The following is a 25,627-nucleotide window of genomic DNA, read 5'->3' on the forward strand; positions in this document are numbered from 1 at the left end:
TTAATCATCTACTCAACATTTAAAACATGATTTTATATATATGGTAGTATACATATATACATAAATATAACTATATATATATGATTTTATACATAATTATTATATTATGTATATGTAGAAATTTATAATATATCTATGATGAAATAATGTACTATTTTAATAAATATATATAATACTTACATATATAAAACATTTATATTTTTCATAATTACATACATAAGTATAATATAATTAGTATGTAAATAAATATTATAATATATTTATATTAAAATGCATAAATATATAATATTCAGTATATGTTACAATACATATTACATAATTATTAAATATTACATAATAATAGATGATATTAATAAATTAAATTTAAATACAAATATAGTTGTTGTAGTAATGTTATTTGTATCGTCAAATATCAATATTTGTATTCATAATATCACTTTATATCATATAAAGATGAAATTGGATGTATAAATTAGATTATTATTACTAATATTATTATTATCGATAAAATATTAATATTATCATAATTAGTATGGTATTATTATTATTATTATTATTATTATTATTATTATTATTATTATTATCATTTTTACAATTATTATTATCATTAATATTATATTTATCATTATTATTAATTTTATTAATATTATTAGATATTAATAGTATTGTTATTATATATTATTATTATTAATTAAAAAAAACAGTAGAGATCTATATTATACGCTTGACCTCTGTATCCTTTATCTCTATTATTATTATTTTTTTTGTTTCTTTCCTGCTCCAAACTCGTGAACCTGTGTTGACATTTTCTCCATTTTTTATCAACCGATCTCTATTATTACAAAATGATTATGTATAATTGCAAATCAAATAAAAAGGAAATCCAATGGGATTAAAGAGCACAGCGATATTTTTTTTTTCTTCTTCTCTGCACGCTCCAATTTTTTTTTCTCTTAATTCAATTTCGAATAAAGTTTCAAAATCTAAAAATGCAGAAAAGTTAGAAATCTTTCTTTGAATCTATCTGCAAAATCTCAACTCTCAAATCTTTATATCGATCTTGAATTTTGAAGTCAAAGTTTAGTTTAAAAAAAATCAACAATTGTTCTTGAGACAAATTCGCGTTCGTGTATATGTTTCTGATCAAATTGACGATTCCAGTAGTTTTTATACATGTTTAGAAAACTATTTCGTGTTATAAACATTATCTATAATGTTATCTATTACGAAATCAATTTTTTTTGTTTTGTTCCAAGAACCGACGCTGCAGTAGGCCTTTAGTGTTTTTTTTTTTTTTTTATTTTAGAACCCAAATTATTTTTTTTCTGTAATGTTTTGAAGCTTTAAAAGGAACCCTGATTTTTTTTTTTTTTTTTTTTTGGTTATTGATGTTTTGTTGAATCCATGAGACTTGTGGAGAAGAAGAGGAATAGAAGAAAAACAGTTTATATATAAAATTTAAATTCGATATTAGTACAGAGAATCAGAATTGGTGGGATGGTCGAGAGTGTTTGCGTGTGAGCATGTGGTCACGAGATCGAGTCCAGAGGACGGTAGTTTTTTTTTTTTTTTTTGAAACTCTTTTCATGTGAGGTAGTTTTCTTTTCTAATTTTATTATTGTTATTATATATTAATTATTATTAGTATTATTATTATTATTGTGATTGTTTTGATTGTTATTGTTATTGTTATTATTAGTATCATACTTGTTATCATATTTGAAAGTATTATAGACATTACTATTATTATTATGATAGGTATTAATAATATTATTATTAGTAATAAACTTATCATTTTAGTATTTTATCATCATTAGGATTATGATTATGATTATCATTATTATTATTATTATGAAGGAAATAAAAATATATTATTATCATCAATATTAGAATTTGTACCGGTTTATAAATAATAGTATCATCAGTACATTTACAATTAATAATATCATATTTATCAGTACCATCATTAATATTTACTAGTATTATTATGATTATCATTTATCATTTTATAAATATTAGAACCCTTATTATTAACATAAGTATGGTATTAGTATTAATATTATTTTAGAGTTATTATTATTAGTATCATTAACAGTTATCATTTTCATTTTTTTTGCTATTAGTATTATCATTATTAATAAAATTATTATTATTATTAGTAAATCATTATTATCTAAATTATTATTTTAACAAATAAATCTTTTGTACACTATATATATACTTATGGTATATACTAGGATTGTATTAATAATTCACATAACAAACTAATAAAATTTTATAAATACAATACTAACCACAAATATATGTATATAAATATATTAATGTCACTATTTATATAAACGTAAATCATTATAGATATATATACATAAAATCGATATATATATAAAATATAACTTAAAATATAATATAAGTATACGTTTTAAAATAAAGGTTAGAATAAATTTTACAAAACTATAATATATAAATAATACATATTAATAAATGAAATTTTGTAACTTACATTATACGTATTAATATATACACAATTGATATAGGTTCGTGAATCCGAGGCCAACCCTGCATTGTTCAATGACGTCATATGTATTTTTACTACAAAATACAGTATCGTGAGTTTCATTTGCCTTTTTACCCTTTATATTTTTGGGCTGAGAATACATGCGCAACTTTTATAACTGTTTTACGAAATTGACACAAGTACGTGAAACTACATTTTATGGTTGGATTATCGAAGTCGAATATGCCCCTTTTTATTAAGTCTGGTAATCTAAGAATTAGGGAACAGACACCCTAATTGACGCGAATCCTAAAGATAGATCTATCGGGCCCAACAAGCCCCATTCAAAGTACCGGATGTTTTAGTACTTCGAAATTTATATCATGTCCGAAGGAGGATCCCGGAATGATGGGGATATTCTTATATATGCATATTGTTAATGTCGGTTACCAGGTGTTCAATCCATATGAATGATATTTTTGTCTCTATGCATGGGACGTATGTTTATGAGAAATGGAAATCTGAAATCTTGTGGTCTATTAAAATGATGGAAACGATTGTTTAAGTTAAACTAATGAACTCACCAACCTTTTGGTTGACACTTTAAAGCATGTTTATTCTCAGGTACGAAAGAAATCTTCCGCTGTGTATTTGCTCATTTTATAGATATTACTTGGAGTCATTCATGGCATATTTCAAAAGACGTTGCATTCGAGTCGTCGAGTTCATCAAGATTATTATCAAGTCAATTATAGTTGGATATATTATGAAATGGTATGCATGCCTGTCAACTTTCGATGTAATGAAAGTTTGTCTTTTCAAAAACGAATGCAATGTTTGTAAAATGTATCATATAGAGGTCAAGTATCTCGCGATGTAATCAACTGTTGTGAATCGTTTATAATCGATATGGACTTCGTCCGGATGGATTAGGACGGGTCTTCACAGTTGGTATCAGAGCGGTGGTCTTAGCGAACCAGGTCTTGCATTAGTGAGTCTAACTGATAGTCGTTAGAATGCATTAATGAGTCTGGACTTCGACCGTGTTTGCATGTCAAAAGTTTTGCTTATCATTTAGTGTCGAAAAATTATTTGCTTATCATCCTTAAAGTCTAAGACACGTCTTACTGCCTTTATTGCATAGACAGTGTATAGTTAAATTCATATCTTAGCGTATCTGTTATTGTTACCTTTGCCTGACAGCTTCCGTAGATTCCTCCGTAGCTTATGGGATTTTAGTATTATATATGCATATGTAAATTATGTATTGCAGGGTACTAATCTACATCCTATAATCTATTTCTTATCGAAAATCCTTCATCTGATCGTACGAGATGAATCCCTCAACCAGTTCAAGTCCATCTGATTTCGATAGCTATTTCGATAGTTATTCCGACAGCTATTTCGATATGGATTTCCACTCGAGCTCCGAAAGCAGAGTAACCGGAATGAATCGATCAATTAGCCATCATCTATTCTGAATGAATTGGAGATGGGTTCGTAGTCGACTTAATCAATGGAAACGCGAAGAAGGCGATCATTTCCACTAACCAAATTCACCTCTTGACAATGGACCTAAAACGTTTACCGGCGAACCTGTTCGAGACACCATTTTCTCTCTCATTTCCAAAGTATCTCATCACGATCATATACTATCTCAGATTCTAAACCTCGTTCATCCGCTCGTCCGAACCGACAATCATCCCGGTGTAATAGAAGAAGTTAACGAACTTCGCGCATAAGTTGTAGTCTTGGAAAATATGGTGCAAAACGTACCAGCTTCATCCAAATCACCGGCACCAACGGTACCACCAACAACCCAAATTTCAATATCACATGCCTCAACATCTCAATCTATACCTCGAGTATAATCATCATTCTACATGACATTCTACATCAGTTATCTTCGTTCGACATGGTGATTATGTAATCTCTAATGTTTTAGAGATTATTTATTCTAGTTCCAACTGAAAACTAAATGAGTTTAATATCATGTTAACTCATTAAATTCATGATTACATCTGAAGAAAATATATATGTATATATGTTTTCATAAAGATTGTAATTAAAAATTCTTTTGTACAAACTGTTAATAATAAAAATATTTTAACGGGTAGGTAATACCCGAGGAATATTTAAATTTCACATTAATAAGTTACACTGTATATTCTTCGAATCTGATTCAACAGTTATTCACTATCCTATTTACAACCACCGGGATACTTATCCGTTCACCAAAGAATAACTATTTTCATTCAAATTCAATTTCATATTTGAATTTTGACCTATCAGAATCCAACAAGTGGCATAATGAAGAAATAATAGAAACAATAAAAATTGATTAGAAACAGACTAATTAACAATATTAAATTTTATTAAGAAACCACGCTAACAAAATCCTAGCTAACTGTTCCTAGCTAACTGTTAATTCCGTATTACATTTTATTTATCGCAATTTATTTATCGCAATTTATTTTATCGCAATTTATATTCTCGCAATTTTATTTATTGTCATTTAATTTCTGTTATTTACTTTACGCACTTTATTTATCGTCATTTAATTTCTGTTATTTATTTTACGCACTTTAAATATCGGGACACGTATACAAGGTTTTGACATATCATATCGACACATCTATATATATTATTTGGAATCACCATAGACACTCTATATGCAGTAATGATCGAGTTCTCTATACAGGGTTGAGGTTGATTCTATAATAATATATATACTTTGAGTTGTGATCGAGTCTGAGACATGTACACGGGTCACGATACGTATTAATTAATTCAAATATTATATATTAAACTATATATGAATGATTGCACTGTCAACTGTGGACTATCGACTGTGGACTAATAACATTGGACAATTAAAATGAATTAAAATATTGAATATAACATATGAAACTAAACAATTCTTCAAGTTTGCCACTTGATTTCGTCTTAAACCTCATTTGTATCTTCACGATTACATTCTGCGTTCAAACCTTTCATGATTCTTGAAAACACCTCAATCGATAGGATGAATCAACCGCACTTCATCTACGGAAGGAAAGATTTATGCATATAGTTATGCACCTGAGAAACTCTCGGCAATTGAGTAAAAGTTCAACACGTAGCCGCGTCAGATCCTTTGGCATTTATTAACAAAAACAACTTTGCGATCCCTTTTCAAAATTAGCCAATTTTGTCACAACTCCAACAAGTCAACTTCGACTTTTCGTACGAAACAACCTTATTATAACGTTTATATATACGCGTGCTCTTTTATTGTTACCAGGTAACCTTTCATATTCCATCATATTACCATCAGCGTTTAATCATCTAAAAACACAATTCTCCTGAAACCACCTCGGATTAATAACCGATGATTCAGATATCATAGCATTAAATGCAGAGGAAACAGAAAAATGGTAGATGGTCTAAACGGACAAAAGTTTGATGATAAAGAAAGGAGTGTTAGGAACGCTCGATAGAAAATTGGGTATTGAAAAACAGATTGAGTTACCCATGAAGGAGACCAAGGACAAATACAAGGACCAAATCCTATATTCAAAGGATTCAGGTAATTCTGGATCCGTTGAAATCTTTAGAGAATATCTTGCTCCGAAGTCATGTTAAAATCTTGCGGAAAATCTTTCTCCATCAACCGTCGAACTTAGAAATTCCAAAATATCATCATCAATATCTTTGATATTTCTGAGGATATTTTCATAAATATTCTCGTCCGAAATTATATACCTCTTCGTGCTTCCTGTGTATCAATATATTGGAAACATTCAATAGAAAATATAGTACCGAAAAGCAGATTATGCGAAACTATGAAGAAAGCCGTGGATAAATCACAAAGAATAAGTTTGACTTCAAAGAATCCAAATAATTCAATGTCTGCTAAAGTCTATAGTGAATAACTTGCTCCTTACTCTAAACCCTTGCAGACAATAGTTTCTATCATCCTCTGATCTTTAGATATTCTGAGATATTATCGTACCTTTCATTATAAATATCCTCCATATTTCTGGAGATATTTTTATAACTATTCTTATCTTAAATCATTAATCTTTTCGTGCTATCAGTATTACATCATATAGAAACTGTTAGTTTCTATATTCTGTAAATTTTCAAGCTTAAAATATGAATGTTATTGTAGTAATGATGGGAACTGATGCAAGAGTTAGTATAATATAATGACACTTGATCAACGTGATTATATTACAGTAAGTCATGCTGAGTTTCTAAATGAAACGTGATGATTCACAGATCATAACGTCATCATGTGCCATGTTACATAACTCTTTCATCCTACTTAACTCCGTAACAAATCAAGAAAATGTATTCTTGATGGTTCTATCTTCCGTGATGTTGATAAATTTGAAAATCAAATCGTGCTATCACGTTCCTTCATGCTTAGAACATTATAATCATTCGAAACTCTATATCTATAAATTCTGGACCATTATTCGCTTGACTTGAAGTCGGGAAGAGAAAACAAAAGCATAGAGCTTTGAAATATAAGGGAGAATATAAAGTCCGATAACAACACATAAATTACAAACCGTGTATATCAATGTTTATCGCAACATAAAGACACGGGAGAATTAAAAACATTATAATCCCGAGGGCGAAGTAGAAGAAAGCAGATTCCTCTGGTGGAAGTTGGAAAAGGAGAATGATTGTTGCGATAGTAAGGATGAGGACAAGGATCAGAACTGGATTAATCATTTTCAGAATCTTTTGGATGTATGAACTAAGAAAGAAAGTATAAGAATGGTGAGAATAATGGAAAGGAAGAGCTTAATTTATACTGGAAATATCAGACGTAGTAATCGGGGCAGATCACCGTATTTAATTAAAGAGATCTTAATTTCCATAAATCCCGAAGAATTAGATTTTATAGATCTTCAAGATTTTCTTTAAATCCCTTAAATTCCGGAATTCAACCAAGGCAATGTCAAAAGTTAAGACGCGCCTTATTTTCTAAATTCAAACCTGACTACGTCAAAAGTTAAAAACAAATCTTTGTTTCTCATTTCATCCTTTTGTGAATAGCTTCATTCGCACTCTTCGAATAATTGAATTATTTTTATCCATATTACTCAATGATGATAAAACTCAAGTTATCAACTCATATTCGTCAGGAAAACATATTTATTGTTAGCTATGACGACCTCACTCAAATTTCGGGACGAAATTTCTTTAACGGGTAGGTACTGTGATGACCCGGGAATTTCCGGCCAAATTTAAACATAATCTTATATGATTCGACTCGATAAGCAAAGTCTATTAAACCGAGTCTCATTATGTTTGAACTATTTCATGATAACATTTGACCTTTAACTATTTCCGACGATTCACGAACCTTTAATTGTAACTAAGAATGTAAATATAAATAATTATATATAAAACTAATTATATTAGTATTAATGAACTATTAAGTAATTTTGTTATTATAAAAGATAACATTTAATAACTAAAGATTTTCATTTTGAATATATATAGTATATTGTATATAAATGATTCAAACATAGTTTACCAACGTTATCAAAATATTAAATGTACAATGTTATACTTTGTAGTTAATTGTTTAATATACATAATTAATCATCTACTCAACATTTAAAACATGATTTTATATATATGGTAGTATACATATATACATAAATATAACTATATATATATGATTTTATACATAATTATTATATTATGTATATGTAGAAATTTATAATATATCTATGATGAAATAATGTACTATTTTAATAAATATATATAATACTTACATATATAAAACATTTATATTTTTCATAATTACATACATAAGTATAATATAATTAGTATGTAAATAAATATTATAATATATTTATATTAAAATGCATAAATATATAATATTCAGTATATGTTACAATACATATTACATAATTATTAAATATTACATAATAATAGATGATATTAATAAATTAAATTTAAATACAAATATAGTTGTTGTAGTAATGTTATTTGTATCGTCAAATATCAATATTTGTATTCATAATATCACTTTATATCATATAAAGATGAAATTGGATGTATAAATTAGATTATTATTACTAATATTATTATTATCGATAAAATATTAATATTATCATAATTAGTATGGTATTATTATTATTATTATTATTATTATTATTATTATTATTATTATTATTATTATTATTATTATCATTTTTACAATTATTATTATCATTAATATTATATTTATCATTATTATTAATTTTATTAATATTATTAGATATTAATAGTATTGTTATTATATATTATTATTATTAATTAAAAAAAACAGTAGAGATCTATATTATACGCTTGACCTCTGTATCCTTTATCTCTATTATTATTATTTTTTTTGTTTCTTTCCTGCTCCAAACTCGTGAACCTGTGTTGACATTTTCTCCATTTTTTATCAACCGATCTCTATTATTACAAAATGATTATGTATAATTGCAAATCAAATAAAAAGGAAATCCAATGGGATTAAAGAGCACAGCGATATTTTTTTTTTCTTCTTCTCTGCACGCTCCAATTTTTTTTTCTCTTAATTCAATTTCGAATAAAGTTTCAAAATCTAAAAATGCAGAAAAGTTAGAAATCTTTCTTTGAATCTATCTGCAAAATCTCAACTCTCAAATCTTTATATCGATCTTGAATTTTGAAGTCAAAGTTTAGTTTAAAAAAAGTCAACAATTGTTCTTGAGACAAATTCGCGTTCGTGTATATGTTTCTGATCAAATTGACGATTCCAGTAGTTTTTATACATGTTTAGAAAACTATTTCGTGTTATAAACATTATCTATAATGTTATCTATTACGAAATCAATTTTTTTTGTTTTGTTCCAAGAACCGACGCTGCAGTAGGCCTTTAGTGTTTTTTTTTTTTTATTTTAGAACCCAAATTATTTTTTTTCTGTAATGTTTTGAAGCTTTAAAAGGAACCCTGATTTTTTTTTTTTTTTTTTTTTGGTTATTGATGTTTTGTTGAATCCATGAGACTTGTGGAGAAGAAGAGGAATAGAAGAAAAACAGTTTATATATAAAATTTAAATTCGATATTAGTACAGAGAATCAGAATTGGTGGGATGGTCGAGAGTGTTTGCGTGTGAGCATGTGGTCACGAGATCGAGTCCAGAGGACGGTAGTTTTTTTTTTTTTTTTTTTTGAAACTCTTTTCATGTGAGGTAGTTTTCTTTTCTAATTTTATTATTGTTATTATATATTAATTATTATTAGTATTATTATTATTATTGTGATTGTTTTGATTGTTATTGTTATTGTTATTATTAGTATCATACTTGTTATCATATTTGAAAGTATTATAGACATTACTATTATTATTATGATAGGTATTAATAATATTATTATTAGTAATAAACTTATCATTTTAGTATTTTATCATCATTAGGATTATGATTATGATTATCATTATTATTATTATTATGAAGGAAATAAAAATATATTATTATCATCAATATTAGAATTTGTACCGGTTTATAAATAATAGTATCATCAGTACATTTACAATTAATAATATCATATTTATCAGTATCATCATTAATATTTACTAGTATTATTATGATTATCATTTATCATTTTATAAATATTAGAACCCTTATTATTAACATAAGTATGGTATTAGTATTAATATTATTTTAGAGTTATTATTATTAGTATCATTAACAGTTATCATTTTCATTTTTTTTGCTATTAGTATTATCATTATTAATAAAATTATTATTATTATTAGTAAATCATTATTATCTAAATTATTATTTTAACAAATAAATCTTTTGTACACTATATATATACTTATGGTATATACTAGGATTGTATTAATAATTCACATAACAAACTAATAAAATTTTATAAATACAATACTAACCACAAATATATGTATATAAATATATTAATGTCACTATTTATATAAACGTAAATCATTATAGATATATATACATAAAATCGATATATATATAAAATATAACTTAAAATATAATATAAGTATACGTTTTAAAATAAAGGTTAGAATAAATTTTACAAAACTATAATATATAAATAATACATATTAATAAATGAAATTTTGTAACTTACATTATACGTATTAATATATACATAATTGATATAGGTTCGTGAATCCGAGGCCAACCCTGCATTGTTCAATGACGTCATATGTATTTTTACTACAAAATACAGTATCGTGAGTTTCATTTGCCTTTTTACCCTTTATATTTTTGGGCTGAGAATACATGCGCAACTTTTATAACTGTTTTACGAAATTGACACAAGTACGTGAAACTACATTTTATGGTTGGATTATCGAAGTCGAATATGCCCCTTTTTATTAAGTCTGGTAATCTAAGAATTAGGGAACAGACACCCTAATTGACGCGAATCCTAAAGATAGATCTATCGGGCCCAACAAGCCCCATTCAAAGTACCGGATGTTTTAGTACTTCGAAATTTATATCATGTCCGAAGGAGGATCCCGGAATGATGGGGATATTCTTATATATGCATATTGTTAATGTCGGTTACCAGGTGTTCAATCCATATGAATGATATTTTTGTCTCTATGCATGGGACGTATGTTTATGAGAAATGGAAATCTGAAATCTTGTGGTCTATTAAAATGATGGAAACGATTGTTTAAGTTAAACTAATGAACTCACCAACCTTTTGGTTGACACTTTAAAGCATGTTTATTCTCAGGTACGAAAGAAATCTTCCGCTGTGTATTTGCTCATTTTATAGATATTACTTGGAGTCATTCATGGCATATTTCAAAAGACGTTGCATTCGAGTCGTCGAGTTCATCAAGATTATTATCAAGTCAATTATAGTTGGATATATTATGAAATGGTATGCATGCCTGTCAACTTTCGATGTAATGAAAGTTTGTCTTTTCAAAAACGAATGCAATGTTTGTAAAATGTATCATATAGAGGTCAAGTATCTCGCGATGTAATCAACTGTTGTGAATCGTTTATAATCGATATGGACTTCGTCCGGATGGATTAGGACGGGTCTTCACACAAAAGATGCAGCAGAGGGGCAGGATTTGTTTGGTCTCAATATAATTGAGGACTGTTTGGCTCCAATAACCCGGTCCACGTACAAATCCAACTATTACTACGAACCAGAAAATTTTGATGTCTATCAATTTAACCACTTAAAATAAATTTTCGTAATTTTAAGAAATTTAGATAAGAAGTAGAGAAAATTCTAAGTCCTAAAAACTAGAATAGCGAGAAATAAGAAAGAAAAAGAGCGCGTCGAAAAATAAAAGGGTTGAAAAATAAAAGGCGTCGAAAAATAAGAAATAATAAAAAAAATGACTTATAGAACTTAAAAACACTCGACTAACCTAACCTTAAAAACACTCGACTAACCTAACCTTATTACTATCACTAACTTAAAATTATAATCGCAAATTGAGATTACTAATTGGAGTGATAATTGATACATAGGTAAAAGGCGTCGAAAAATAAAAATAAGAAAGTAGCGCGTTGAAACTTAAAAAGGCACTAAAAACTAAAAATTAAAAGTTGCTTATAAAAATATTAAAGCTTACAAGTAAAACTCTATCCCAAATGGCAATATCTTAAAAAGGAACTAAAAATTAAAAAGGCGTCGCAAAATTCTAAAGCACCTAAATCTTAGTTTAAAGAAAAAGCACTTAAGGGGTTTTACGGCAAAGCCTAAAAATCTAGAAATAAAAATAACTATGGCAAAAACTATGTTTTAAAACTAAAAATGAGCGAAAAATACAAATATTATGCTAAAACAAATAAAAAGGGACAAAATATAAAAATATACTAAAGGTTGTAAAAAGTACAATTTTTATAAAAATATTATTTTTATATTATTTATTTTATAAAACTATTAATTTTATAAACTAATTACACTAATTTAACTAAAAATACAAAATAAAAATAAAAACTAAATTATATAACAAAAATACCCTAATTAGGGTTTAATTTAAATAATAATAATAAAAACCCGTAATAAATGCAGGATTAGGGTTCTGTGTAACCCGTGTCAGACGGCTCCGCGAGTCGCGGTGTTTCCAGTTAAAAACCCCCGCAAGTCGCGGGATTTGTATTTTCAAACGTGTACCAGGCTAAAATCGTTCGGTTTCTGTTTTTTATTTATATTTATATATATATATATATATATATATATATATATATATATATATATATATATATATATATATATATATATATATATATATATATATATTTTATTTTTCTGTTTTTAATTTAATTAAAATATTTATATAATTTAAATAAAACTTATCTTTAAAAACTAAGATAGAAATAAAATACTTTATAACAATCTAAAAAAAATAGATTTATATATATTTATATTTTTTTCGGTTTTTTAAAATTTTTTTATATTTTAAATAAACACAAAATATTTAAATAAAACTTATATTTTTTATAAAATAAAAATAAGGAAACTTTATAAAACTTAAATATTTAACAAACTCTTAAAAATATTTATATTTTTGTTTTTCTTTTTATATTTTTGAATATTTAAAACGTATTTTTACAAAAGCGTATTTTTTTATATTAGTAAACTAAAAATAATTTTTTTTTTATATTAGCGTTGCGCTTCCGGCTTTTAAGCTAGATGTTCCCCGGCAGCGGCGCCAAAAATACTTGATGTTATGCGAGGTGCATATAAAATAGCTTTATATTTTACTAGGAAATACTATTAAATACGATACAATTTTACACAAGATATTTATTTATTTATAGAATGGATATACTTAAACCTTGCTACAACACTTATAGGCAGTGTACCTAATCGTACAGTAGTGTAGTTTTTAGTAAGTCCGGTTTGTTCCACAGGGAAAAAAATCTTTAAACAAAGCTTAACGCTATATTAGTTTAATTTATAAAAATACAAATATATATATAAGTAATATTATTATTATAAAGGGGGTTTTTACCGTTTAATGACCGGTTTGTCGATTTTAAAAATTTAAGTCGCAGTTAAAACCAAATGTAAAATATTAAAAATAAATACAAGACTTAATTTAAAGCGTAAAGTAAATAACGATAATGAAATTGTGATAAATAAAAGTGCGATAAAATAAACTTGCGATAATTAAAAAGTACGATAATTAAAAGTGTAATTAAATACAATAACAATAAAAGTGCGATAATTAGAAGTGCAATTAAATATAAAATAAAGGAAATTAAATATGAAATAAAAGAATTATGCTTATTTAAACTTCCGTAATCATGAAGTTTGACGTGTTGATTTTAGTTTTATGCCCATGGGTTAATTGTCCTTTGTCCTGGATTATTTAATATGTCCGTCTGGTTTTTGTCCATAACAGTCCATCAGTCATAAATATAAAGTGCGAGTGTCCTCGTCAAATTATCCTTATACCCGAAGTTAAATATTCCAACTAATTGGGGACTTAAACTGTAACAAGATTTTAATACTTTGTTTAATAATTACACCAGGTTATCGACTGCGTGTAACCCAAGGTTTTAATACTTTGTTATTAATTATGCTAAGTGTCCTTGTACATAATTTCACCCCTGTTTTAATAATTTTAGTGACTATTAATCCATTCCCGTGTCCGGTTAAATGAACGATTATTCGTACATATAAATACCCCGCCCATCGTGTCCGATCGAGTGTATATGGTTATTTATAGGGACATCCAATTGTAAATCTTTATATTAAAATTAACAAATTATCATTTAGTTAAACAAATATAAAGCCCATTAATAGCCCATAGTCTAATTTCCACAAGTGTCGTTCTTTTGTCCAAACCCCAATTATGGTACAAAGCCCAATTACCCAATTTTAGTAATTAGCCCAACATCATGATTACTTCGTTTTAAATAAGCATAATAATAACTTAGCTACGAGACATTAAATTAAAAAGGTTGAACATAACTTACAATGATTAAAAATAGCGTAGCGTTACACGGACAGAATTTCGACTTACACCCTTACAACATTCGCTAACATACCCTTATTATTAGGATTAAAATTAAAATTAAAATTAAAATATAAATATAAATATTTACGTATAGATATAGAGAGGATGGATATATGATATTTTTTTACGTCGAACTGCGCTGGCTTTTATAGGAATTTTCATCCAGGGGAGCTCCGCGACTCGCGGCATTTTATGCCTTCAAACTCCGCGAGTCGCGGAGTTTGTTTTTACAGCTCACCCAGCTTTGGCTCTTTGTTTGCCGACGATTTTTAAATATATTATAATATATATATTAATTTTAAGAATTAATTATATATTATATTATATTCATGTGCATAGTTGACTTGTAATTTTTAGTCCGTTGCGTCGAGCGTTGAGAGTTGACTCTGGTCCCGGTCTCGGATTTTCGAACGTCCTTGCGTACAATTTAATATCTTGTACTTTGCGTTTCTTGTACTCTTGTAATTTCGAGACGTTTCTTATCAATAATTGGAACCTCTTTGATTGTCTTTTGTACTTTTGAGCTTTTTGGTCGTTTGCGTCTTCAATTCGTCGAATCTGCCTTTTGTCTTCACCTTTTATTATTTAAACGAATATCACTTGTAAATAGGACAATTGCAACTAAAAGCTTGTCTTTCTTGAGGAATAATGCTATGAAATATATGTTCGTTTTTAGCATTATCAGTCACCATAAACAATTTCTATAAAATTTTTGTTGCTCATTATATAAAATTTTTAGTTGCTTATTCGTATCCAAGTCATCATGAAGACAGACAACTGTCGAAATTGAGAGATTCATGTGTGTATGTACGTGATGAAGGCACTTACTACCACGTCATACAGAGCCTTTGGGCATCCACTAACACTTAAACCATTCAAAATTATTACGTTACCCTAGGGATCTTATTTGCCACACCCGTTGGAGCGATGTTCTTTCTTACATAACTCTAAGTCCTGACTTATTCCAAGATATTATCGTCTAGCGATATTAACATCATTAGTACTCCGACTTTAAAATTGGCCATAACCTGTATGGCATTTTGCAAAGTCAAGAAGCGATTAACTTCTCATCCTAATGCTCTATCCTTCATACCTCACTTTTTAGCAACGGCTTCGCACGTAAACATTTTTGGGCCAAAGACTTAAGTTTGGATAATCATCAAAACTACATTTAATTATTAGTTTTCATTACCTAGTAACATGTCAACCGATGATTCAAAGATTTTTCACTCGACCTTTTTCAACTCGTAACCTCTTAAATACGAAAAACTATGTTTATCAAAATTTTTACACGTTGATTTACCCGTTGCTTATTTTTGCGTTCCTCGCGAGATTTATGGACAAATGAAAGTACTAAAAACTTTTCTATCACTTACGCAATTTATAAAATCATATATGTATAAATTTACCCTTACTTATTTTGGTTTAGTACATACTAAGTTATACCTTCGGGATATTTAAAAGTCGCTCCTTTATTGAGTTGGTTAACGTAAGTCAATTAGTTTTACGCAAAAGGGTACACGTTGTACATACTTCTAAATTTACTAGGAACTTCATTCCGTTTATGTTGTTACCTCAAACGTTAAAAAGTTTTTCAAAACTTCCTTGGTTGATTTTATTAAAGATTTTTCGTATTAGACTACACCATGTATGGATCACACTTTTTCTCACCCTTCGTTAGGGATGAAGATTACCATTAAGATCTTTGTTAAAAACTCTTGAGCCACTTTGGATGGCGGTTTTATAAAATTTGTTAAAAAAAAGTCTCTGCGCTCATGAAATGTTCCTTTTAAGGTTAAACATGGCAAAATCGCGGGCCGATAAATCAGTTTTCTGAGGTACACTCAATGGTCACCCCATTGTAGGAAGGGCACTAGGTGAGTTTCTATTCTCAATATTTCACGGCTAATCGCAACATCCTCGTAAACATCATCTCTATGAATCAGTAGGTTGAGGTACAAGGAATCGTTTTGAGATTCTTTTCACTTAGAGTAAACCGTTCTTTACGACCAAGGGTCCACGTATCTTCTTGTCCGCGCATCTCCTTAAGTATAAGGATAAATTCAGAACAAACCGCTCGAAGAGTTCACCCTGGTTCAAAGATCACACCTTTCGTGCGATTCTCTTTTGGAAATGTAAAGTAACATACTTTAGGAATCTATGAACCTTGTTATCCTCTTGGAAGGGACTGCTTAAAATGTCTGTAATACAGATATGGTTACTCTACACATTCCTTCCTTCGTTGGTTGCAACTATATGTTGTTCTAGTTAATGTTAACCCTAACTTCAACATGTAACTGAAAGGATAAAGTTACATTATGGAACTGTTCTTTCATTCCATCTAAGGATAAGTTCACCTGCAGTATGGTAAACTGGGTGATATCCTTCATTGTTCATTCAGACCGTCCTGAAGGCACTATAGATAATTATGGCTTGCATTGCATATAAGTCCGATTATTCACTTTCAGCAAAAGTTTCAATTCATATAGTCAAATGAAACGTCCTTAAATATCGAGTTCTTTATGCCTATGGTCTCCTCCCGAAATCAAGGGGTTAGTAAAATCCGTGGCTAACACTATCCATACATCAAATCGCATGGTTATGATCACCATGTTTTCCATCCTACCTGTTAGCTTTGTATTGCAACATAAGCGCTTAATGTTTTAGATGAGTTTAGAAATATTCATGATGTATTTCATGCATCAAGCTTACTGAAGATGCCTGTAAGGATAAAAACATCATCTTTCCTTTTGTGGATATATTCAGACAACATACTCATGTTAACCAGAAACGAAATCAATTTGTTGATCTCTTAGGACAAGAGACTTAGTTAATGGCATATACCTATTTTACTTTTACACGCCCAAGTACCTTTCGAGGTAAATAACTCACTTCTGAGCTCACGAGTCTCACGGAACCTTGATACGCTACTTCTTATTTAAATACGGTACCATTTTTAGTCACTCTTTAAATTTCGGGACGAAATTTCCATTAACAGGTGGGTAATGTAACGACCCAACTTTTTCGACTTGCTTTTATGCTTTGTATTTTAGCGAAACTGCATATCTGTGCGTACTGTGTTACTTTATACTCTGGAATTTTGATATACGTGGTTTACCTCCAATTATATGTTAAAACGTGCCTTAGAGTACGTAGGATACTTAACTTGTTCACCGGATGCTTTTATAACCGTTAGTGTTATTTAACGTTTCGAATAAACCGCGGACTGCGCGCACGTTTGACTTTTGTCGGAACCGGAATATTATGACTGCGAAATATTAATTATTATTTTATAATAAATAAATAAATAAATAAATAAATAATGAGTCATACTAGCATAATGGATAAGGATTATCAACTTTGTCATATGGGATTCTAGCATAAGTACATGTTTTAGACAACCACTAACCAAAAAGCAAAATGGTGTCTCCCCTCCCCCTCCCTCAAAACCTACGGACACTAGGGCCTCCACCTCATCAATCCTTGTCAAAACTTTGCTTATAAATACTAGCCATTTACCTCTCATTCAACACTTGCTCTCATTTGCTTTTCACACACATTTGCTCTCTTCTTTCCTTCCTTTCTAGTATTACTTGTAAGTTTCTTTCTCTTCTTCTTTTCCTTCCAATTTGGTGTATCATCATCATCCTTTCATGGAGATCAAGTTCTTTTAACTTTGATCTTGATTATATCTTGTTGATTCAAGCATGAATCCTCAAGAACATTGAAGATTCAAGCTTTCTAGCTTTGAATCTTCACCAACTTTGTAGATATACGTCTTTTATGCTTTAATCTTGTTATTTCATGATAAAGATTTAAACTTTTGTTTGTTATCTTCATATATCTTAAAGATCCAAGCTTTATGCTTCAAGATCTTCAAGAATAACCAAGATGCAAGCTTTCTAGCTTGAATCTTCATATCTTGTTGCTGGATCTAAGTTTTCTAGCTTATGATCTTGTTGTTTTGTTATAAAGATCAAAACTTGTGTTTATGGTCTTCATGAAACTTAAAGATCCAAGCTTTATGCTTCAAGATCTTCAAGAACACTAAAGGTTCAAGCTTTCTAGCTTTGTGACCTTATAAATTGTGTGAAAGGGATCCAAGCTCTCTAGCTTAGGGTTCCATCACTTCATTTGACTTAGATCATGTTCATACTTGTTTGATTGATGTAAAGTTTGTAACTTTGTGGTAAATAGGACTTGTAATTGTGGTAAGACTAAGGATATGATGTAACCTTGGTTCATCATCTATCTAAGACTCTTAAATGAGTTATGTTACCACTTGGTCTTAACATATTGTGTATTGATGGTAGAATCTTGGTCAAAAGTGATGATAAACCATCAACAAGTTGTACACTTGAAGCTACAAGCATCAAGGATGAGAACCGTGATGAACATCAAGCACCAAGAACCCCACTGGAGAACTTGTCCACTGATTTTCGTATCTTATCAGACCACCTGGGCTACTGGAAAGTTTATTTTCAGTTAGTTCGGTTTGAGTAGATGATTTTCCATTTAGGCCTCGTCTTAATCCGAGTTACGGTTTAGGATTTATGGCCCTCCGAGAGTCACTACACCCTATTAACGTTGTGCTGAAATTTCTGACCTACTTGCACTTAAGCCGTCGCCACGGTCAAACGAAGATGAGTTAGGTTCTGGAAATTGGTCAGCTGTTATGGAACTCATATACGGAGCCATAGCCACTGACTATGCATCTTTTTGATTTATGTATAGGTCGCAGTAGCTGACCGAAGTCAGCCTATTGTTTCGATCTCTGTTCTTGTCGAACTTACTTAGCTTTTATGATTATGAATGATGATGATGATGACACTTAAACTTATTTTATGCACTATTAGAATTTATAAAGACGACCTACTGACCTAGTAACCTTTGATTTAGGTTGACGACCTTTCGGACCGACTTACTACTTGCGTACTTTCATTACCGACTTTACCGCTTTTATCACTGTGAGTTATAGCATCCCTTTTTACCACTTTTACTATTTTTGGGACTGAGAATACATGCGCTTTTTACGTTTTACATGTTAGGCACGAGTACTTAAACTTTATATGTGTGTGGGTTATACAACGGCATAAACATTCCCCTTAGCACGATAACATTTAGTCATTGGTTTTTGAACCGGTGAACGCGAATCTTAGATATGGAACCATAGGGTTTGACATCCCCACTCGGGCTAGTCGCGCTAGCATTTAACGGGTGTTTAATACTTCGTGAACATACGCACTCGCCAAGTGTACTTTCAGGGGGTTATAAACGTTAAGTCTAGTTACCGGGTGCCCACGGTTATACATATACTTTTCATACTTTTTTGTTACACTGAAATATCGTGGCCTACCTTACGTTACTGTTACAACTTAAACTATAGCTCACCAACATTCGTGTTGACTTTTTAAGCATGTATTTATCAGGTGCTTAGACGTTGTTGCTTCCGCTATTAGACTTGCTGCATTGGTGTTATAAACTTGCTGTTAGACTTGCTGTGTTAAACTTCCGCTGCATTACTTAGAGATGTCTCAAGCATGGAACTTTTACTTTGCGTTCGCAACTTATGTTATTTTCAAAACAATAGTTTGTAATGACCTTGGTATCATGTTAATGTTTCCTATTCATCTTATGTAAAATGTTATCTTTTTATGAATGCAAACTGGTTTTCAAACAGCATGTAGTATTCAACCGTGTAAAGATCATGTTGTTGACGAATCGTACACGATGGTTTTGTACGGGGCGTCACAATCACCACCATTTTTACCTTCACCCGAAGGTTTAGAACCACTGGTATCCTTGTCAGCATCATTATCAGCATCATCAGTGAGATCCACTGGTTTATCTTTGGAGCCAGTCACATTATGAATGATTGGCTCTTCCTTACCATTACCTTTATCAGCATCACCATCAGATGAAGAAGATGATGAGGAAGAAGCTGATGAATCAGAAGGTACTGCGAATCAGGAAGTTGTTGCATGATAAACTTACCAGTAGTGGGATCTCTGATGAACTTGAGAGGCCTCTATGTACCAGGCCATGGAGAAGCAGCTGGAGCCATACCAAAATAGTGATAGTATGGCTGCTCATTGATTTGTTCCAAAGTAGCCAGCCTCTCATATACCTCTTCTCTTGCTGGTCGATCAAGCTGAGACAACATTTCAGTCAGCTCTTCCCTAGGTAGTTTACTGGCTGACACCAGAGCACTTTGGGGATCAATAGTCAGCTGATCCACCAGCAAGACAACTCTGGGAGTGATGGATGCTCCCCTATAGATGAAGTTAGGTACAACTTCATCAGGATCTGGTACCTGGCACACATATGGCTGCTGCTCAGCAGAAGTAGTAGCATGAGATGAATCAGTAGTGGCAGTAGCAGAGGTACCAGCATCCATAATGGGTTCCGTAGACCCAGTAGCAGTAGTAGGTGACTGTGCAGTAGGTGAAGAAGCAGCATCTGCAGCACCTTAAAGAAAGTATCCGGTGTTGAATCAGAAACCTGTAGATTACCAGCGGAATCCACAGTAATAAATTGTCTCGATTGAAGATCAGAAACATCCGAAATAACAGTAGGAGCAGCAGTGGTAGTAACAGTAGGAGTGGGAGCAGCATCAATATCAGGAACCTCCTTAACAATGTTATCAATAACCTTTTCAAGTACCGGAGGAGGTTCCATTATCATCTCATCAACCACTTCAGAATCAGTAGTTGAAGTAGCAATACCAGAGACAGTAAGAGGAGTAGCAGATATATCAATAGTAGCTACCTCCTCATTAACAGTAAGATCAGTGGAACCATCAACCGCATTGTCTCCAGTAGAGCCAGCAGCAGTAGAGGCAATAGTACTAATGTCAGCACTACCAGTAGGCAAATCAGTAGCACCAACACCAGTAGCAGAAGTAGAGAGCTCATTAGTAGAAACATTAACATCTTTTTCTTGCTCCCCCTTTGCATGTTCATCTACCCTGCTAGGAACTGAAACAAAAGAACATTTTATGTTAACAACTGTAGAACCAAATAAATTTGACTCAACAATTGCATCTGTTGTTGGTCTCTGGGGACAGACTGGTGATTTAGTCAACCCTTTGATTGAGACAAAGTTAGGTGTCTGTAAGTACAGCTGTGACTCTGCTGACTCATTGGCAACACATGTTGACCTAGATAGTGTAAGAGTTCTGGCTGGTAATGATGTAGGAGTGAGACTCTTATCATGATGCAAGTAACATATTGGTTGTGCAGTATCCTGAGCTGGTTCAACACTATGAGGACCCAACTCAAGTTTGCTTTGGGGGTCAGTTATGTGCTCTGCTGGTTGTACTGTCAGCAGAGGATATAGCATTAAGTTCAATTTAGAAAAATGTGGAAGTGTCTGGCTAGAAGAGTATGGGTTGCTACTCTTCTTAACACTAGTTTTAAAACCAGTCAGCTTGGGAGCCAAGGTTATACCTTTAACTCCACTTTCATTTTTCAAGTCAGCAGTTAAAATATTTTCAATTAAGTTAGGATTTTCTGCTGTATGGTCTAGAAACGCACCAGGTTCCATAGCCACATCCTTTGCAGGAGCAGCAGTTGAGACTGGTGCAATCTCCCATGTGGTTTGCTTGGAGCCAGCCTTTGCACGTTTGGATTTGCCTGTTACCAAGAAATAGATAAGCAACAGATTCCAATACTAGAATTGGGTAGTCAGTATATAAGACTAGGGATGTTCTTTATTATCAGAGAGCACTAGATTCTAATACAATCACTGCTTTACCAGTATGTGAGATGGTGGCTGTTCTAGTTGAGGTAGCTGGCTGCTTCCTACGCGTAGCTGGCTTACGCGGATGACCCTTCCCCTCAACTGGTGCAGAACCAGAGGCAGTCGATTGGTTAGCTCCACCTCGAGCAGCAAGATACTTGAGCATGCCTGGTGTCAAACCAGTATATGGAGCAGCAGGTGCATCTTTTGGCATACCCCCTTGTTTTAGAGGCAGGTCGTATGATTGATCAGCAATCTGCTGGTAAGCTTCACCCAGCTCATTTTCAAAAACCAGGTTTAAGAACCTTGGAAAGGAGATTAAATGTGTTCGTTTAGGTGCTTGCACCATCTCCCTTAGCCTTAAATAAATTTCTCCGGCATAATCAATGTTCCTGTTGAACAACAAACCATGACCAATTTTAAGCTCAAAATCTGAGCACTGGCCAAAACTTCCAGATTTTTGGCTGATGCACTGGGTCAGCAGCCTAAAGAAGTAGTACCAAAGAGGTGGCATATGCTTCCTCAAAGGTGTATGAGCAATTGGTTGAGTAAACCCAATGATTTCTAGCACCTCCCTTCTGAATACATCGCTGGTTGGTGAATCAACAAACAGTCCATCTGGTAATTGAAGGGCACGGTGGATGGCTTCAGCGGTGACGGAGCAAGTTAGGGTTTCAGTTACCATGCCACGAATACATGGAACATTCTGGGGAGTGGTGGCAGTGGTAGGAGTATACCAAAATCTTGCTAAGCAGGCAGCATAAAGGCGTGAAGGTACACCGGTGATAGCCCTAGCCAGAGGGGATTGCCGGATGTAGTCAATTAGCGTTTTATAACCCATATTGACTTTTGATTTGGGAATGGAGAGTGAATGAGCAGCATTGCCTCTTGATAGGCGAATAGTCCTGTGATCAAGTGCATTATTAGCCCTAACCAGAGCTGGATGAAGATTGAATAGTGGTCCTTGAACAACCTGTTCCTCCGGTGCTGGTTGTGGTTGTTGATCAGGTTGTTGTGCCGGTTGTTGTTGCTGTTGTTGTTCCTCTGGCTGGTGTTCAACATGTGGTGATTGAGGTTGGTCTGCCATTGATGATATGTAAAGATGAAAATATGAAGTTGTAAAAGTTGAAAGATTTAAAGATTTTGAGAGAAAAGAGTATGTGATTTTGAATAATGAATAACCGAAGGTTATTATGGAAGATAAAACACTCTTTTAACCATTGTGATTGGATGAAAAAGTGCAGGAGAGAGAAAATGGCAACTGTCATCTGCAGGCGCGTGGGCAGATGTGACAGACTGGCACACTTTTGAGGGGACGCGGACTGTTGACATGACTTATATACGGCTTGAACACTCATACCTCCCATTCAGCATTAAATACAGCAGGTTTTAATTCAAAAATGGATTTAAAGACCACAAAATAAGTTTTGTATTAAATACAAAATACTTTGTTACATTTAATATGTCATGAATTTAATTTATATCATTGGGAGTAAATGAGTTTCAGATTTAAGGAATCATTTAATTTTGTGAGCTATTTATTATTTCATTTAAAAACATTTTGAGTAACCAAAGTATAAAAGACCTTGTTGTACTGAGTGTTTTACATGTAGGCAGTAAGTTAACAAATGTGACTTACTGGTTTGCCCTACATGTGGTAGAGCCAGCACACCAACAAAAATTGTCTTTTATTTAAAGTTCAAGCATACCCAGCTCAGAGATGAGATAGTTTAAACGTTTCTCATCTAAGGGCTTTGTGAATATATCTGCTAACTGCTGGTCAGTTGAAATAAAATGTAGCTCCACATCTCCTTTTTGAACATGATCCCTTATGAAATGATATCGAACATCAATGTGCTTTGTTCTTGAATGCATCGCAGGATTGTTAGTGATAGCAATTGCACTTGAGCTGTCAGAGTAGATTGGAGTCTTTGTAACATGAACACCATAGTCTTTCAGCTGGCTTTGCATCCATAGTACTTAAGCAGTACAACTACCAGCAGAAACGTATTCTGCCTCAACAGTAGATGTGGACACAGTATTTTGCTTTTTGCTCGTCCAGCTGACTAGCCTACCACCCAGTAACTGGCAACCACCAGTAGTACTTTTCCTGTCTATTTTACACCCTGCAAAGTCAGCACCTGAATACCCAATTAGCTCAAAATCCTGGTCTTTGGGATACCAAAGACCACGTTTAGTAGTAGCTTTCAGATACCTAAATATCCTTTTTACTGCTAGAAAGTGTGACTCTTTAGGATCAGCTTGATATCTGGCACAGAGACATGTGACAAACATAATATCTGGTCTGCTGGCTGTGAGATAAAGTAGGGATCCAATCATACCTCTATATTCAGTGATATTGACTGGTTCACCATTGGGATCAGCATCTATTTTAATAGATGCTGCCATTGGGGTTCCTATATCTTTTAAACAGGTCAGACCAACTTTCTTTAACATATCTTTGATATATTTATCCTGACTTATAAAAATTCCATCATCAAGTTATTTAATTTGCAATCTCAAAAAGTATTGCAAATCTCTTTGTAAGCTCATTTCATATGTCTTTGACATAAGTTTTGAAAAATCTTGACAATGTTTTTCATTTTTAGATCCATAAATAATATCATCCACATATATCTGTACCAGCAAGAGATCACCATCTGTCTCTTTTGAGAATAGAGTGGTATCAATTATTCCAACTTTAAAACCTATACCAGTGAGATACACATGAAGCGTCTCATACCATGCTCTTGGAGCCTGTTTGAGGCCATAAAGAGCTTTGTCTAGCTTGTAGACATGGTCTGAATATTTACTGCTTACAAAACTAGGAGGCTGTTTGACATAAACTTCTTCTTGCAGCTTCCCATTTAGAAATGCAGATTTAACATCCATCTGGAATACCCTAAAGTTCATCTTAGCAGCATATGCCAAGAACAATCTGATAGCTTCCATCCTAGCCACTGGAGCATATGTCTCTCCATAATCCAATCCTTCTTCCTGTTTGAACCCTTGAGCTACCAACCTAGCTTTGTTTCTGATCACAATCCCATCTTCATCCATCTTGTTCTTGAAAACCCACTTGGTACCAATGATCTTCTTAGTTTCATCATTGGGTTTAGGTACCAATGTCCAAACCTTATTCTTATTAAACTGGGAGATCTCTTCTTGCATAGCTCCTGCCCAGCTTGGATCTTTGATTGCTTCATCAGGACATGTAGGTTCAATGGTAGACACAAAATTTGCATGCATACAAAAGTTGCTGGTGGCATGCCTTCTTGTTTTAACACCACTAGCCAGATTACCAATAACTTGCTCAATTGGATGCTCTTTTGTCCATCTAGTGTTATGAAAAGGTGAGCTTATCTTGGAACACACAGCATCTTGATCATCAGCTGGTTCAA

The sequence above is a fragment of the Rutidosis leptorrhynchoides genome, chromosome 5 (genome assembly GCF_046630445.1).
Source record: "Rutidosis leptorrhynchoides isolate AG116_Rl617_1_P2 chromosome 5, CSIRO_AGI_Rlap_v1, whole genome shotgun sequence".
In the NCBI taxonomy this organism is placed as follows: domain Eukaryota; kingdom Viridiplantae; phylum Streptophyta; class Magnoliopsida; order Asterales; family Asteraceae; genus Rutidosis; species Rutidosis leptorrhynchoides.